This window comes from Xyrauchen texanus, chromosome 31 (genome assembly GCF_025860055.1).
Source record: "Xyrauchen texanus isolate HMW12.3.18 chromosome 31, RBS_HiC_50CHRs, whole genome shotgun sequence".
NCBI lineage: Eukaryota > Metazoa > Chordata > Actinopteri > Cypriniformes > Catostomidae > Xyrauchen > Xyrauchen texanus.
The window spans coordinates 35,571,264-35,588,462 of NC_068306.1; the positions used below are offsets into that span (position 1 = coordinate 35,571,264).

Genomic DNA, 17,199 nt, shown 5'->3' on the forward strand with positions numbered 1-17,199 from the left:
AGGATTGTTTTTATTTTTATCTGAATTGTTCATGCAAGATTACAAATGTTTTTCTTATTTGGTGAATTCTTGATTTGTTAGTGGATGTTGCATCTCAGTGCTAATTCCAATATTTTAAGCCAAATTCTAACAGAAATCTCAACGGAACATGTTGTTTAATGGCATAGAAGACCCTGCTGGCTTTATCTCCTAAGTTACCTATGGAACTGATTTTTAGGCTATAAATAAGTAAGTCATATGGTGAGTTTCCAATGAGAATGAGCTCTTTATCTATGTAGTGCTTGGTTCTCTGAAGATATAGACCCTGTGATCACACAGTGTGATCACAGAGTGTTCTACACACAACAGAGGAGCTCCAAGTATTCACAATCACTTGCAGATCACACACATTTAGCCAGCTAATGCTGCGTTCCATTTGTCTCTGAAGTCAGAGCTCAGGACTTGGATCAACATCATAGCTGTTAAAAAAAACAAGAAATCCGAGTTGGATGCGTTCCATTTACACACAACACGACAATCAGAAAACAGGAAAGTAATTGTTGCACTAGCTCTTTCAGAGTACAGAGAGCTACAAAATAAGTATGCCCTTCACCTAAGAGACCTCGAGGAAGATGACAGAAAGCGGAGAAGGTATGTTAATGTTTCTGCATATTTGATTGTATCAAAATATGTTAACCACATATTAATCGAACCAGTGGTGTAAACAAAGGGCAATGCCCTATGGAAGTACAAAGGTATATTTCCTATATAAATTTGCCTAACAGGGTTTATGTGTAACAGCACTTTGGAACAAAGGACCAAGGTGTCGGAGGGTCTCCATGTTTATGTACAAATACACTGAAACGCACACATTGTTTACATTACAGCCATGACCTACCGTAGCTTGGAGATCTCACACAGTTATTTACAGTATGCTAAGCATGTTAAAAAAGCAGGCACAGATAAATTGTACACAACTTAAAAACATTTTCCACACCTGAATACATAAGAGTACTGACCTAACTGTGGTTCCCTCACCCATGTACTGAATGTAACCACATTCGCAGGTCCTAACAGCTGTTCTAAACTTTTTAAAAACTTTTATATGTTTTCGGTTACAATTTCCTGCTAACATTCTGCTCGGTTTGTAACGTTAGGCAGTGTTGTTGTAGAAACTTCAACCATTGTTCTTGTTGCAGCAGTGACCATTGTTGTTGTTAGCAGCAGCGACCTAGCCAATTTTAGCTGTACCAGTTTATAATCAACACATTACGTGGTAATTCACACATAACAGGATCGTAGCAACATGCTTATAGGTAACGGTAATACAGTATTGTGTATACAAGTTACTGAATTGGACACAAATAAGACAAAAGTGCAAAAAAAAAAAAAACTTTAAACCCACAGCATACTCAGTTGAAACTCTTCGCAGCCATCTTTCTTTCTGATCTAGGGGTCCTCTGAGTTCCGACATTGGGGGCATTCCATTTGTCAGTTCCGTTCTCAGAACTCAGAAAATAACTCGGAGCTCCAACTTTAGAGACAAATGGAACGCATGATAATTTCAATCATTAATTTTTTTCAAACAGTTACTGTTTCTTATTCTAAAATGTTGAAAATATTAATAATAAAGTATGTGTAAGTGTACTAGTAGTGTACATGGCTAATGGATCGAAATTACAGTAGCTACAGTAGCTACTGTAATTTCGATCCATTAGCCATGTACACTACTAGTACACTTACACATACTTTATTATTAATATTTTCAACATTTTAGAATAATAATAAAGCCAATAAATCTATGAAATATCACATATCATGAGAGACCCCTAGTGTCGCTTCTCCGACACAATGTCGAGAGAGCGACAGATGGAAGGAACGAGACGTTGTGTCGATTGTAGTGACACAAGGGGTCTCTTCTGAGAGCCTCGCGTACCTCTGAACTTGAGAAAAGGCCAATGTTAAATTGGCAGACAGAATTTGCATGTCCCGCCCCCGGACATACGGGTATAAAGGGGAGCGGGCGAGCCTCTGTCAGACAGGTTTTTGAACTGAGGAGCCGAGAATAAGGTTACGGTGCATTACAGTGGTAGGGAAAGTGACGTGGCAAGGGGAATACATCTCGTTCCTTCCATCGGGAAACAGAGGTTACAACAGTAACCATGACGTTCCCCTTCTGTCACTCACTCGACATTGTGTTGATTGGGTCGGCTGCACGTAACCCTCTCCAACGCCCCCAATAAAAGTTGTCATATACCGCTCTTAGGTTCCCAGTACCCATACAGAAACAGGCGACATGACTTGCATGGGAGCCAGCCAGCCAAATGCGGCCCTTTCTCTCTCTATCTTTTAGGTCATAGAGTTAAAAAGCGTCTGGGGCTATCTTAACGCTATAGATGCATCAGGGAAGGCATCCTATTCCATTCCTATGACTGCAGGTGGTAGACCGCTTAAGTCTTCCACGTCCCATCCAGGGGCCAGACATGGAGGTTCCAGAGGTCTGGGCTTGGGTGCCAGAGGGTGCCCCATCCCTGAGAAAGAAGTTCCTTCCTCAAGGAAATTTGCCAGGGAGGTGCTGTTGCGAGGAGCGTGAGATCCGAGAACCAGGTCAGAGTGGGCCAGTAAGGTGCCAATAAGGTGACCTGTTCCTCATCCTTCCTGACCTTGCACAGCACCAGTGCAAGAATGCTCACTGGGGAAAATGCGTAATTGCACAGCCCCTGGGTCCAGCCGTGAGGGGCCTCCGTTAGGGAGTACCAGAGCGGGCAATGGGAGTTGTCCTGGGAGGCAAAGAGATCTATCTGTGCCATGCCGAACCAGTCCCAGGTCAGCAGGACCACCTGGGGGTGGAGCCTCCACTCTCCACTGAGCATAACCTGTCGCAAAAGCGTGTCCGTCATCATGTTGTGGTCGCCCGGGATGTGAGTGGCGTGTAGCGACCTGAGTCAAGGCTGGCTCCAAAGGAGGAGATGGTGGGCGAGTTGTGACATATGACGAAAGCATACTCCGCCATGGCGATTTATGTACGCTATCATTGTGGTGCTGTCTGAATGGATCAAGACGTGCTTGCCCCAAACTAGTGGCAGAAACCTCCACAGAGCAAGGAATACAGCCAACAACTCGAGGCAGTTGATGTGCTAATGCAGGCGGGGCCCCGTCCGGGAGCCAGCGGCTGCGTGCCTGTTGCACACGGCGCCCCAACCCCGTTGAGAGGCGTCTGTAGTGACCATGACACGTCTGGACACCTGCTGTATGGGGACTCCTGTCCGCAAAAAACAGAGGTCTGTCCAAGGGTTGAAAGTCTGATGGCAGGGAGTGGTTTTTAACACACAGTATATGCCCATCTCTGGACTTGAGTCTGAATTCAGTGCTGAAGCAGTCTCATATGCATCAGGAGCTCATATGCTCTGGAACTGTTTGAGAGGAACCGCTGTGCCTGGCTTGAAGCGAGAGAGACACCTGAGGACTGACTGCGTGCGCTCAGTTGTGAGGCGCACTGACATTGAGACTGAGTCTAACTCCAAGCCGGGAAAAGAGATGCTCTGAATCGGAGAGAGCTTGCTTTTTTCCCAGTTGACCTGAAGACGCGAGGAGACAGGGACGGACTGAAGGAGAGGACCTTGTACTGATACGCCTGACCATCGGACACGCTTGATAGCGATGTCCAAGCTCCGTGCGAGGGGCACTAATGGGTTTTTGACGTACCGGTTGAGGCTTCGCAGTGGGGGGGAGCAGGTAATAATGCGTCGGGAGGCATAAACGTGTCCCAAGGCTTAGGTGCTGAGAAAGACTCAAAGTACTTACCTCCCTCCGCGCACCCAGTAGGGGGCGGGTTAGAGATTGAGGAGGAGGTTCAGCAGGGACGTCTTCGGAACTTGTCAGCACTGGCCTGCCGGGGCGAGATGACTGCGTCCGGGGAGCCGGGACTGCAAGACTTTGACTTTTGGTGGCTAGATGAGCCAGGAAGTGAGGAAATCGCACTTTTATTAACAATGTGGGTACCACAGCCCGAAGGGGGACGGAGTGGTCTTGGTACCAGCTCCGGAGCAAACATCTGGTTGCCCGGACACCGCCTGCGGGACGCTCGACGCTGGGGCTGAGAGCTGGGCCCGTTTGAAGCGAAGCTGCCTGTTGTTTAGTCCCAGGGGGACACCCTCGGTGGGCAGACTTGCGTTGAGGCGGCGGCTCGGCATAATGTGAGATATAGCTTCCGTCTGCCTCTTCACCGCCAAAAACTGCTGGGCGAAGTCGTCGACAGTGTCGCCGAAGAGGCCGAACTGGGAGATGGGAGCGTTGAGAAAGTGTGACTTGTCAGTGTCGCCCATCTCGAACAAATCCAGCCACAAATGGTTTTCCTGGACCACGAGGGTGGCCATCGCCCTCCCGAGTGCTTGCACTGTGACCTTCAGAGCTCTGAGAGAGAGGTTGGAGGCAGGGCACATTTCTTGCAACACATCGGGATCGGGACTACCCAGGTGCATTGATCTTTAAGTGCCTTGGCTTGGTGAACTTGCAGGAGAGCCATGGCATGCAGGGCGGAGGTGGACTGTCCAGTGGCGCTGTAGGCTTTTGCAGTCAGTGACGAAGTTGTCCTACAGGCCTTGGAGGGAAATACCGTGTGGTCCCGCCAGGTGGCGGCGTTCCCAGGACAACAGCCCTGCCCACCTGAGGGACCTCCGTGTATCCGTGGACCGCCCCACTCATCAGCTCGTCGTGCACTTCCGGGAAGAAAGGTTACGGGGGGTCATGGCTATGAGTGGCACCCTGGCCCGAGTAACCGACCGAGTGGCCTTAAGGGGGGGTTGGAAGTTTCCAGTACAGCCTCGCTTGCATGGCATCCGCACGTCAGCCTCAGACTGGACGAGCAGACCGGAAGGTGGCAGACCAGACGAGTCATCATCATCAGACGCCACTGTGATGCTCTCTGATGTAGCAGCGAAGTCCTCATCCAATTCCGGGTGCTCAAAGGAGAATGCCGGCTGGCCGCGAGGCGAGTCTCACTCATCCCGAGCTCGGACGGAAGCAATCAAGCGTTGGGGGGGGGGGGGGTGCAGGTGGTTCATGGGGATTTACCAGGCGAAACTGAGCCCGTCGTCATCCCCAAATCGCCTTCATCGCCAGCCGGGTCGTCCTCAATCCTGTGGGAATAAGGAACGACGTGGGGGCGGCTGAAGTGGATTTCTCTCGTGACAAAAGAAAGCTGCGATCGCAAAGTTGCCAAGGCTATGTTCTCATACTGAGAACATGAACCATTCATAAAACGCTGCCTGCATGTGATCACAGCCCAGCTCTGCGAGACATCTTTTATGACCGTCAGAAGTGGAGAGAAATCGACCGCATCCAGGAACTACACAGAGGCGGAAGGTCATCTTGAAAAAGACGCGTCCTGAAAAGGACGTTCAGCGCCTGCTGTGAGTGGAAACTCAAACTCATTTAGAGGAAATAAACTCTTTTAGGGGGAGAAACACTCTTTCAGGCAATGAAATCGCTGTCGAAGCACCCAGGGGCGTGGACTGCCCAGCGTGCAGTGAGGAGAAAGCCACTGGAATGCACCGTAGATCCAACAGCAGTGCTTATCTCCAGTAGAGGTGAGTGGAACAGTGGTGAACTCAGCTTTGCTGTTGCACAACCGCTCGACTCCAAAGAAAAAATCTGTCTGACAGACGCTCGCCCGCTCCCCTTTATACCCGTATGTCTGTGGGTGAGACATGCAAATTCTGTCTACCAATTTCACATTGGCCATTTCTCAAGTTCAGAGGTATGTGAGGCTCTCAGAAGAGACCCCTTGTGTCACAACAATTGACACAATGTATTACAGTAAAATCTAAATAAAAGCTAGTTACAAACACTAGCCTTATGTATAAATACTTAACCATTCAAATGAATAAATAATTCACTATTTTTTTTTTTTATTATTATTTATTTATTTATTTTGAAAAATAGTAATGAGAATGATATTGACATTAAGGTAATTGGAATTGGGGGAGAATGAGCTTGCTTGGTATGAATATATCAATGTCACAATGTTTTCTTCTTACATTTTCTTTAAACAAAATATAATTTCTTATTTCTTTCTTTTGATTTTGGAGTGATATGTGACCCTAACATTTTCTTGGCAGGTTTTGTAAGAGTCATACTTTAACAGGTCTGATACTGTGTGACCCATTTAAGTAAAAACTGATCTAATGGAAATATGCAGTGCACCATTCGTATATAACATTTTCATTTTTACAGAAATAAAATGGTTCAATAATTATCCTGTAAAGTGGAGCTAATCTACTGAATGAAAGACTTGCTTGCACTTTAGAGAGTTTTCATCCATCCAGATCATTATATATTTGGAATAGAACCAGACAGTTTTCTTTAGAATTTGTAAAATTATTTCCTTTAAAGGTTAGGGTTAAGGCTAACCCTAAACCTTTATTCTTGTTTCCAACAAGCGGATTCATGCTTGTGGACAAGAGTTCAGAAGAAAATGCTCTTCATTCAAATCAGACTGAAAGATCCAATGCAGGTCACTCACAAACCTCTAACTGTCATGAATAGGATGAGATGGCGAAGAAAATATTGATTCACCCAATCCACTTAACTTTTGGATAAAAAGACATCTACTACATGCTTTAATGAGAATTGATACTGTTTTTATAAATGCTATACATTATTTTTTTGGGGAGTTGCTTAAATATTAAACCTCTGTATAGTGATATGAATCGATAAACATAGATGTATTTACTTTTATGTATTTCCATTAAGACAAATATACAGAAAATATATAGCATAGTATTTGTAGCATAAAGTTTCTGCTTTTGACTTTGATATTTCTTTCTTAATGAAATGTATGAAATTAAACAACCAAAATGATTGACTGACATTTTGACTTATACACCAAAACAGGAAAGACAGTTCAGTTGTGCAGTTTCGTCACACTTTTGGAGTGTTTGGCTTTCCATGCTGTATGCAAATACCACATACTGTACGATCTTACATCTGAATTGATTCTAAAGAGAGACTAATTATCTAAAAAGATACACAAAAAATGAGCTTAGCAATATGATTGATTAATAATAATAAAGAAATGCCAGTGACTTCACAACACATGACGATAGGTTACCTATTCTGTAACCCCAGTTCTCTGAAACATTGAGTGGAGAGATCCATCTATGGGATGGACAGATTTACCAAGCCTGTGAAGAAGCATCCAATTGCAAGTCTCCCTGGACAGACAGGAGTGCACATCCAATTCTGCTGTAAGGCCCCACCCTTACTTGAGGGCATAAAGGACCTGTACTTTCTACTTTTCCTCAGTGAGCATATTCACTTCTCTATCATGATCTGTCATGACGGCTGCCCTCCCTATGTCTGTCTTGTCAGTGCATGAGTTTGTGTTTCCCTCTTTTCTCCCTCTCATGTCTCACAGGTGCTGCTCAGCATTGCACTGCTTGCTAGCAGATCTGTAGCACCTGTTTCCCCTTGCCTCCCTCCCTATTTAAGCTCTCCTTTGTCTCATGTTTTCTGCCAGTTTGTTTTGTGTGTTGGAGTACATATGCCTTGCACCTCGTTTAGTCTGTTCATTCCCTCGTTCCCTTTATTGATCGGTCTTTATTTTTCTCTGTTTGATCATTGTTTTGGTTCTAGCTTTTTCTCCATTGTGAGAGGCTTTCTTTTTTATTTAATATATGCTGTTTTCTCCCTTGTGAGTGTCTTTGAGTTGTATTTTTGCATTTATTGTTTTCTTTATTAAAGCTCTTTGTTCATTGCCTTGCTGCGTTTGGGTCCTTCCCTTACAAACCCCTGACATTCTCATGCAGCAAGAAGGGCAAGCTTGGTGGATCTCTCCACTCGATGTGTCAGAGAACTGGAGTTACAGAATAGGTAACCTTTCACTCTCTTTCATTATCTCATGTTCGAGATCCATCTATGGGAAATATGGACAACTCCCCTATTGCCCCATACACTCACAGTGTGGCGCTGTTAGTCAGAAGGATGGTCTCCTCATAGAGGTGGTGTCTGACACATCCTAAATAATATAAGCAGTCTATACAACCCATCATCACAGAAAAGCAGAGCTTTGGGGCCATGCATTAAATTTGGCATGCAACCTGAGTGCTATCAAGTACACAGTGTAAGTGGTCAAGGGCCATAAAGGAACCCATTATGAAGAGTCAACACACATAACTGAATGCGATACTGGGGTCCTGGTTACATCAAGTGAGTATTAACTGACCGAAGTGTGGGGCAGAAACCCAACATGCAGCTGAACAAATGTCATGCAGTGAGACCCCCCTGAATCAGGACCTAGGATGCAGCCACGCCTCTTCTGGAATAGGGCATAAGGCCTGAGGGCGGCTGTAACCAATTGAAGCTATACCAAATATATTGCTTCCACAAGCCAATAGGAAAGGTACTGTTTTGAAATGGGTTTACCAGTGTGGGGGGAAACCCATGACACAAACAGCTGGTCGCCCTTTGTGATAGCCTCAGTCCTACACATATATAGATTGGGCTGCCGCAAACAATTTTTCACACTTAAATCTAAAAGCAGGGAATCCCCCAAACCGTGCACTGCAATAACCTTAACCTCCAAGCCTGTGTGACCATGCTTAATGTCGAGAAGGTCTGCGCAGTAATGTTTCATGGGCTTTACACATGCAGGGAGGATGGGCAAAAGTTTTCTTGGTCCGTGTGGCAGCCCCAGCAGTTTACAACATTCCACTCATGGCGGTTATTGAAGAGCTGGCCATTCAATGGTGAATCGAGTGCCTGTTTGCTCACACCTCTAGGAGAATAGTGTACGGTAACACAGTCGATCCACTAAGTGGTGGATCCTGGGCAGACTGGATGACCTTTTCATCGTGAAACATGTCCCCGAGTAGACATGAGTCGGTTTGGTTGGCCCAACTGAGCGATGGCAAAATCTGGGAGGCCCCCATAATTGCAGCGTTGTCGACATTTCCCCCATTCGTGTCATCCTGCTCAAGTTTGCTGCTCTGGGTAGCATCTACTGTACCTTAAGCCTATGGTGCAGCAACTTCCTTTTCAAGGCAAAGTAATGGTTACAATTCTCAGGGAGGGAGAAAGCTTCCTATACTTGTGCTAAACCCATACTGCAGAAGGGATGGGAATCCCTTGCTGCAATTAGTTCTCCGCAGGCGGATGGTCATGCTTGTGAATGCTGGTTTCCAGGGATTCATGGGTTTACACTGAACCATGCCGTGGGAAAACTCTAAATTCAAATCCAATGTATCAGCAGGTGGTTATCCCGAGATGCAGGGAAAAGTGGAAAACAGTGAAAGATTAAGAAGGTGGGCAGCTGTGATATGTAATGTCCTGTGAACATGGGTGGCTTGAAGAATGAATAAAAACAAAATGAAAAATGAGCCAAAGATTAAATCAAGACAAGAGTATTATACATAAAGGTTACAAGAAGTAAATGTCAACTGAGGTAAAGTAGTTTGTACAGGACCTTTATGCCCTCAGTTACAGCGGCCTTACAAGCCCTTAATGCCCTCTGATATAGCTTACAGCGGCACTGGATGTGCGCTCCCGTCTGTCAAGCCAGACTTTGTGCAATTGGATGCTTTTACATAGGATCGGTATGTTTGTCCATCCCATAGGTGGATCTCGAACACGAGATGAACACGAAAGAGAACATCCATTCAATGGTCTGTCTTGAAAATGGAAATCTGGCCACCTATAAAACCTTTCTGCTTTTACATCTGAAAACTCCACCAGCTAGGAGAATAATGATCATTGTAAAAAAATAAAAATAATCTTTCCTTATATTTATTTTACATACAAATTAAATAGAGATATGCTAAAATGCTGATATCAACATATGGTCAGTTATGTGACATCAGCTTTTTTAAACCCCCTCCACTCATCACATTATTCTTATAGTCTAACTCATTTCATTGCATGCAATGTCAACCACTGTGTGCTCCATTCATAGCATGCATATTATCACAAATTGCACTTTAAATATATATTCTTACTCCTTGCACGCAGTAGTCATTTCAGTGAATATCTCTATATAAATTCAAACAGCTCTAAAGAGGGATGGAAGCACTATCTATCTATCTATCTATCTATCTATCTATCTATCTATCTATCTATCTATCTATCTATCTATCTATCTATCTATCTATCTATCTATCTATCTATCTATCTATCTATCTATCTACACTGACTGCAGTGTGTAAATGTGATGAGGTTATTCTGACAGCAGGAGGAGGAGGGCGGGGTTACGCAGCATCATTCAGACAGCATTAGGAGGAGGGCGGGATTACACAGCATCATCGGCGCTTGTCGATTCATTGTAAGGCTGCTGATGCTGAGAGATCGCGCCGAGAAATCTGTAGGACCATGATTGCGGATTTGGGGTTTATAGGCCGTGGCACATCGCTAAGGATTGTTTTCTAGGTAAGCATTGCTTTTTGTTCGGGTTGTTTGATTCGTTACCATATGAACCGTTTTTACCCGCTGTCGGGAGAATGCGATGCCGAGAGCGTCCGGATAGATTTATAGGAGCCTCTCCATGACACGCTTGGATTTAATGCATATGTGAAGAAACAGCTGAGATGAGAATACGCAAATAAAGAAAGTAATGTTGTAGGATCATAATTAGGTTCCCGTTTGATATTATGTTTTTCTATGGACATATCAATGGGATTTGGTGAGCTTGGCCTGCGCTTTAGGAGGCGTATGATCTCGCGCTGGCAGGCCTTACGCGTGCGTTGATCGCTGCCAATGATTCACAGAGCATACAGTGCAAATACATAGGATCTGTGATGTTCATGCCTCATACTTTAATGCATGGCGATCACATAAGGTGAACTTTAGGCATACGTATGTAATTTTGTCACATGGCCTTTATAGAGTGTAGACGAGTCAACGTGAACTTGGCGTGTGATTTAAAATCCTGCTTAGAAACTATATAACAAACTGGACAAAATCAGATAAGCTTGTTTCTGTTTGAAATACTTAACATTTTAATTGATAAATGAGCTGTCTGTTTTATTGGCTTTTACCCCTAGTCGAAAATCCTAAAGCATATCAGGATTTTTATTGGAATTTCTCTCTCATAATTTGGAACCAATTCTAATGGAAACCCTCAACCAATAAAATAAGATCCTGTTGGGAAAACTGAAGTTCTGAGAGGTTTTTTTTTTTTTACTGGACAGTTAAAGGAAAATCACAGGGAGTTTTAAAATCCTGAACAATTATTTTTATTACTATACATTGACATTTTGTACTATGTAGTTGTATTTGGAAGTATGAAGTATGTATATTTGTTTTCTCTATAGTCCTATAATCATACATTTCCTTTTAGGACCCTTTAGGATTGGTTCCAAATTATGATAAAAATTCCAAAAGGAATCCTCTAGCATTTTTGGACTAGGCACCAAAATCTGGGAATAGAATCCCCCAGGGAATATGTCAAACATATCATCAAAATCACCAAAAAATAAACTGCAAATAAAGAGGCCTAAAACTGAAATATGAAAAGACAATAGGCTACTCAGAATGCAAATGTGATTTACGGATAATTTGCCTCTTTTTCATTGTGTGATTTGTTTGCGTATATTCAAAAAAATTCTTTACATCAGTCTTTAAATAATCAATATATTACAGTACAAAGACCTCAAAAGAATTGATAAGCAAATAATGAATCTGTGTTCTAGTTATTGCTTTTTATGGTATGAAACTTTAGAACCTCATAAATATACTAACTGCATTACTAACCATTTAATATTGAACATGCTTATATCTATTAATTATGCATGTTATGAATCCAAATTTGTCTGTTGAAATGGAACTAAAAGATCAACCACACGAATGTTAGAGTGATATGTTTTATTATGCATTTGAATTAGCAGAAAAGTGTTTGTTGGAACAAATGACGAAACCAAGATTATTTTCACCTGCCAAAAAAGAGACATTATCCCAAAAAATCTAACTTTTGGAAAATAAATGACATCGACTTACTGGGGAGACTGTAAAGTCTGTTGTGTCAAGCATTGGCAAAAAGGCTTGATCCTTAAGTTCGGCTAAACAAGATGTTGGGGGGTAGGGGGTCTTAAAAAGTAATCATAGGGAGCTTTAATTCTTAAAATGTTTTGATAGTTCTGTTTGATTTTAAGTTTTATTTTCGGCTGTGCCTAAAATGGGTTATACCATTGTCAATGCCTGAGTGGACCAAGTAAACGCACTAAATAGGCACGAGAAATCGGCAAGTTTTTCGGATACTTCCAGTACCCTAGGATTAGCCACATTGTGGAGTGACTGGATGTGCGTCACGTCAGCAGCATGGGAGACTCAGGTTCGGAGACCATATTGAAACAAGAAATAAACTGCATACCGATTTGGCCACTGGGGGCAGTGTTTCACATTCTGATAAGCAAAGATTTCAGCTAAAGAAAAGCCAACCTACTGTTTCCATTTTCAGTATGAGATCAGTCTGCCCCCGCCCCCAAGGTTACTGTGTAATTCGCACCCTGCATAGAACCACTGCAAAAGTAGATTTTTAAAGAGAAAGGACCAGTGCTTGAAGTGGAACAAAAAAATTGCAGGTACTCTCCGTCTCCGTCTTAGTATTACATGCATTTGTATTTATTTATTTTTTGGTAAATGATACTCGGACACCGCTTTTATTCACAACATATGTTTATTTAAAAATACAGCAGGGCTCTTCAACTACTTTATTCGGTGGCTAGAGTCCACAAGTTTGCATTCCCCTTTTGTCTTGTAAGTTTTATGCACACCTTTTAGAATTTATACAAATATAAGAGATAAAGATGTTTTTTTATTTAGTACTGGCCTTCAGATTCTACATAACAGATATTTATACAAAGTATAGTATGCATATTGTTTAATGTTGCTTTCTTGAGCATCAGTGAATGTTTGCACCATATATATATATATATATATATATCCAAGATACAGTATATTGTGCAACTCCAATCCCAATTACTCCCTAATAACCAGAAGAAAAAAACAAGCAAACAAAAAAGTTGGTACATAACACGGGACTTCTAATTATAAAGAAGCCTGAAATACACTTGGGGACTCTTATTTTGAAATATTAACGGGGCCCTCCAGTCACGTCAGGGCCCTAGGCAGCCATTGGCTAAAGAAGGAGCTGGCCCTGAGTATATATAATGAAGACCTAAATAGATACTGTAGAGAGTTGATCAATATGCGCTAGGGTTTGCATTTCAAATAACTGAGTCACGATTAACTGAATTACACGACTGTTAGTTGAGGGATGTAGAGAAACCCTCTAAAACTCAATTTGATTGTTAGTCACTATGTTGGCCTTCATTTCCCCCTTATTCATCCCATATTCATCCTCAAACGGCACAACAACGGGACAAAAGTCCGCCCACAATCCATCCGGTGCATATTGCACACAAAACAGCCAAGTACTTTCTCGATCTAATAAACTCTAATCTGATTTCCAGGATTAGGGGCACACAGGGTTTTTTTAATCAGTCTGTGCAACTCGTGGCGGCTCTCAGTAGCAAGTAAACTAGATATCCACAAGCATGTATGTTCTGCTTTGTTGTATGAGTTGTATCTGTGAATCAGTACTTATACTTCAGGACAGAAATTCTGATCACGAAGACTATAGACCTTTTCTGTATTTTCTTTTCAGTGTGCATATTTACATGCACAATTTTACACAGATTAAACTCACACTGCTCTATTATTGTGGTGTAATCCATTTTGGTTTAACCCACCATAAACATTATGTTAAAAACAAAATGAACTGTGATTGATTGCTTTATATGTCAGACAAATGGTCTCCTACTGTCTAAGTCTCCGGTTTAATGATGGACAAGACTTTATGCCAATGCTCAAAGGTTTGAATAAGCGAGGTTAAAACTGACACATGGAAAGTAATCTTTGTTGTGACTCTTCTGTAAACCTCTGTATTTGTGTCTGTAGTGACTTAAAAAACAGCTAATTTTGTAAGAGTGGAGATAAAACTGGGTCATGATGCCAGTGTGCTGTTGCGGGAACTGGGCCAGTGTGACTGGAAGGAAAGCTAACAATGACGTCCCCCTTATTTCAGTTATTCCTCTAAGAAATATCAGGAAATACATTACTTATTAGTATGTTTATGACATAAAATGAACTTAAATATGTCTAGCTTCAATGTGTAGTCAGGGTAAAATGTACTGGCAATATGAAAATGAAACACATAATGTAATTTCATGTATCCATGGGTGTGAGTGCAGCTGTTGTGTTAGAAGATCCTGCAGTAATTGTTGCACTTGCTAGAAAGCAAAGCTCCTAGTTTTGTGTAGATTGTTGCCCAGCAAAAATATCCACCGTGATGGCAACTAACTATACTTAGCACACATAAACAGTGAAAGCAGAGACATTCAGAGGGATTTATGAGTACTTAACATGTCATGGGCAGTGAAAGCTCTCCGGATGACCTCGGCAGCAGCTAATTCTGAACGTGAGCAGACATATGGGAGAGGAGAAATCAGATTATTGCTTTGCATGTTTTAAATTTAGCATCCAGGGCTCCTCAGAAAAATCCTGAATGAACTCATAGTATTTCCTCGCCTTTATACCCGTATGTCCGGGGGTGGGGTATGCAAATACTAGCTGCCAACTTCTCATTGGCCTTTTTTCATAGATCAAAGGTATATTCAGTGCTCAAGAGAGACCCCTAGTCTCGTTCCCTCCATCAAGGAACGGAGGTTACATCCGTAACCTAGACGATTTTTAGACAATTTTAAATGGAAATCAAGACAAAAATACTTGATAACAACAGGATTTTTTGCAGTGATTTGTTTTTACTGAATTAAACTTAATAAAAAGTATTTTTTCCCTTTAATTCAGTGAATGTCATTTAGAGGTACTTTTAAAATATGATTTTGTCCTCTTTATTGTTAGTAAGCATGTTTAATACAAACGTTTAAGTCAGGGTACAAGCTGGATAATCGGTTAAGAGCTAATGATTAATCGTTACAATAAATTCGGAATAGTCTAATAATCGTTCTGATAATCGTTAGATTAATCGATTATCAAAATAATTGTTAGTTGCAGCCACATGGTTAAGATGGAAAAATATTCTACTTTGTCAACTCCGTCAGAATTTTCACAATAGTGTGAAAACAGAGAAAAAAAATATATAGAATCTATTTTATTCTTTAAATCCTTTACTGAACACTATTATTAGATAATTAAAGACTTAACATTCTTGTTAGATGGATCAAATGAAATGCTTTTTAGTGTGTCTGATGAAGTTACAGTTTCACACTCTCTGATTCCCTTTGAACAAATACTATAAATAAATACTAAATAAAAGGTGATAAACCTTTAACGTCATATTAAACAATACTACTATAACATATACACACTGGACAGAAAACATTGCAGAAGAATCAGGTCATCTGATAACATCCCTGGATTGAATGGCAGCTGGTGTGCGGGGGATCCAGCACAAGAGGTATTATGGTACTTGTGACTAGTAAGAGTAACGATACATATTCAGAGTATTTTACTAATTTATATGAAGTTCGACAGTAATGAGCTAAATTGTGTTGCAATATCAGAGTGTAACTTACCTGTTGGGAAGCAAAACGGCAAGAATCGAACCCCAAAAATTCTTTCAAAGTCCTCCACCTTGTAAATGTTCACTCTGGTTTTCCTCCATTCTCTGTCTCTTTGTCTTTTAGTAAGTCTTTGAATTTTGGTGAATCTAAGTTTCATTTCCTCTGTAACATGTCTGCCATGGACGTTCATATTTTCCCGATTGAACCATTTACTACAAGTAGCCACACCCCAAACTCATGCTATAGATTGAGATAGAAAGGGGTGGGTGGATAAGTGCGAGCCACTCAAAATATAAACATTCATATTTTGATAGTGCCTGGGAGGCTCAGTGTTTACACATTTGGTGATCTTTTGGTCCTTCAGTAGAGAAGCACTGGCACAGGAAGCATTGAGTGTGTTTGTGAATAAAACATGACAGTGTAACCTACCATAAACCACCTTCAGTTTAAATATTCACACTACTGCCTTGGTTTTAGCTCAGTAGTAGAGACTCTATAGAGTGTTGAGTAAGGCCTTGTGCTCTGCAACACGTTTACTACATGTTGCTGTCCAGATAGAAGTTATATTGCTAACACTGCTTTTTTTGCACAGGCATGCCAGTTTAGAGCTTGGTCCTTAATTTGTTTATTTCCATTTTTTTTCTTGTAAATTCCAAATGTTTTATTTCCTGAATTCTGTTTTAAAATGTAATAAAATGTTATCATCAAAACACTGTCCAGTTAAATGAATTAATATAATTTTAATCAAATGACAATTACTTTTCAACTTGTTTTTAAAACTCTATTTTTCTTTAATTGGTCAGTCATCAGTATGCAATTAAGTAAAGTAAATCTAAATTTAGTAAAGTCCCTACCTAAACCTTTTCTCATTGAACATTGAACTAAATACATGCATATACTGTACATATATAGGAAGCCTAATTTACATATAAAGTGGGTGTGTTTGTGCTGAAAAAAATGACAATGACTTAATTTAAATACGTGTGGCACAGCGCTACAGCAGCACCTGGTTAAAAGAATTGCACGTGGATACTGAATAAGATGCAAGATTTTGCACTGCTACACCACACTCTATATTGCCGCAATAAACTTTTTAGTGAATTTGTCCGTGTATTGACAGCTGTGAGGAGATTATCTGCAGAACTTCTGTCCTGAATCTAGAGGCACAATTGTCACAGTCTTCATTTACAATTTCTTAATCACCATTATGTCATCATCTCACAATTTATTCATCATCTCATTATGTAATGAAGGTTTAATTGAGTTTATACGTTTCGCAGTTGAAGACAAACTCTCTGCTCTTGGTGTGTATTCTTTAGAAGCGTGGTGAACACTAGCAACAACTCCTGCTGTTTAGTGTAGTCAACATCCTGGAGTTAGCATCTAACCGCTTGTGCGATGCAGTATGTATGCGTGGTATACTGGTTTACTGCACGTGTTGTCAAGGCAACAGTTGGCAATGCTGTCAATAGACCCCGCAGGTGACTCATAAACACCATGTGTAATGTGTTGAGTGTACATTCGTCATACTTCATTGCAGTTACAAATGCTGTATGACTTGGAAAATCAGTTTATTCTTCATAACACTACTGTACTTATCTGATTATTCAAGTATTTTTGTCACTAAACATTTTATTGAATAAGCATA

At 41.4% G+C, this 17,199-nt stretch overlaps 1 protein-coding gene across 3 annotated transcripts in view; it reads left to right on the forward strand.

Annotated features, from left to right (window-relative positions):
- Positions 1-10,292: 10,292 nt before the first annotated feature.
- Positions 10,293-17,199, forward strand: part of LOC127625383 (janus kinase and microtubule-interacting protein 2-like) — a 51,658-nt gene continuing 44,751 nt past the window's right edge. For all 3 annotated transcript variants that reach the window (XM_052100649.1, XM_052100651.1, XM_052100650.1), the window contains exon 1: positions 10,293-10,398. The gene's annotated coding sequence lies outside the window, so the exon portion shown is untranslated. The remainder of the gene's footprint in view (positions 10,399-17,199) is intronic.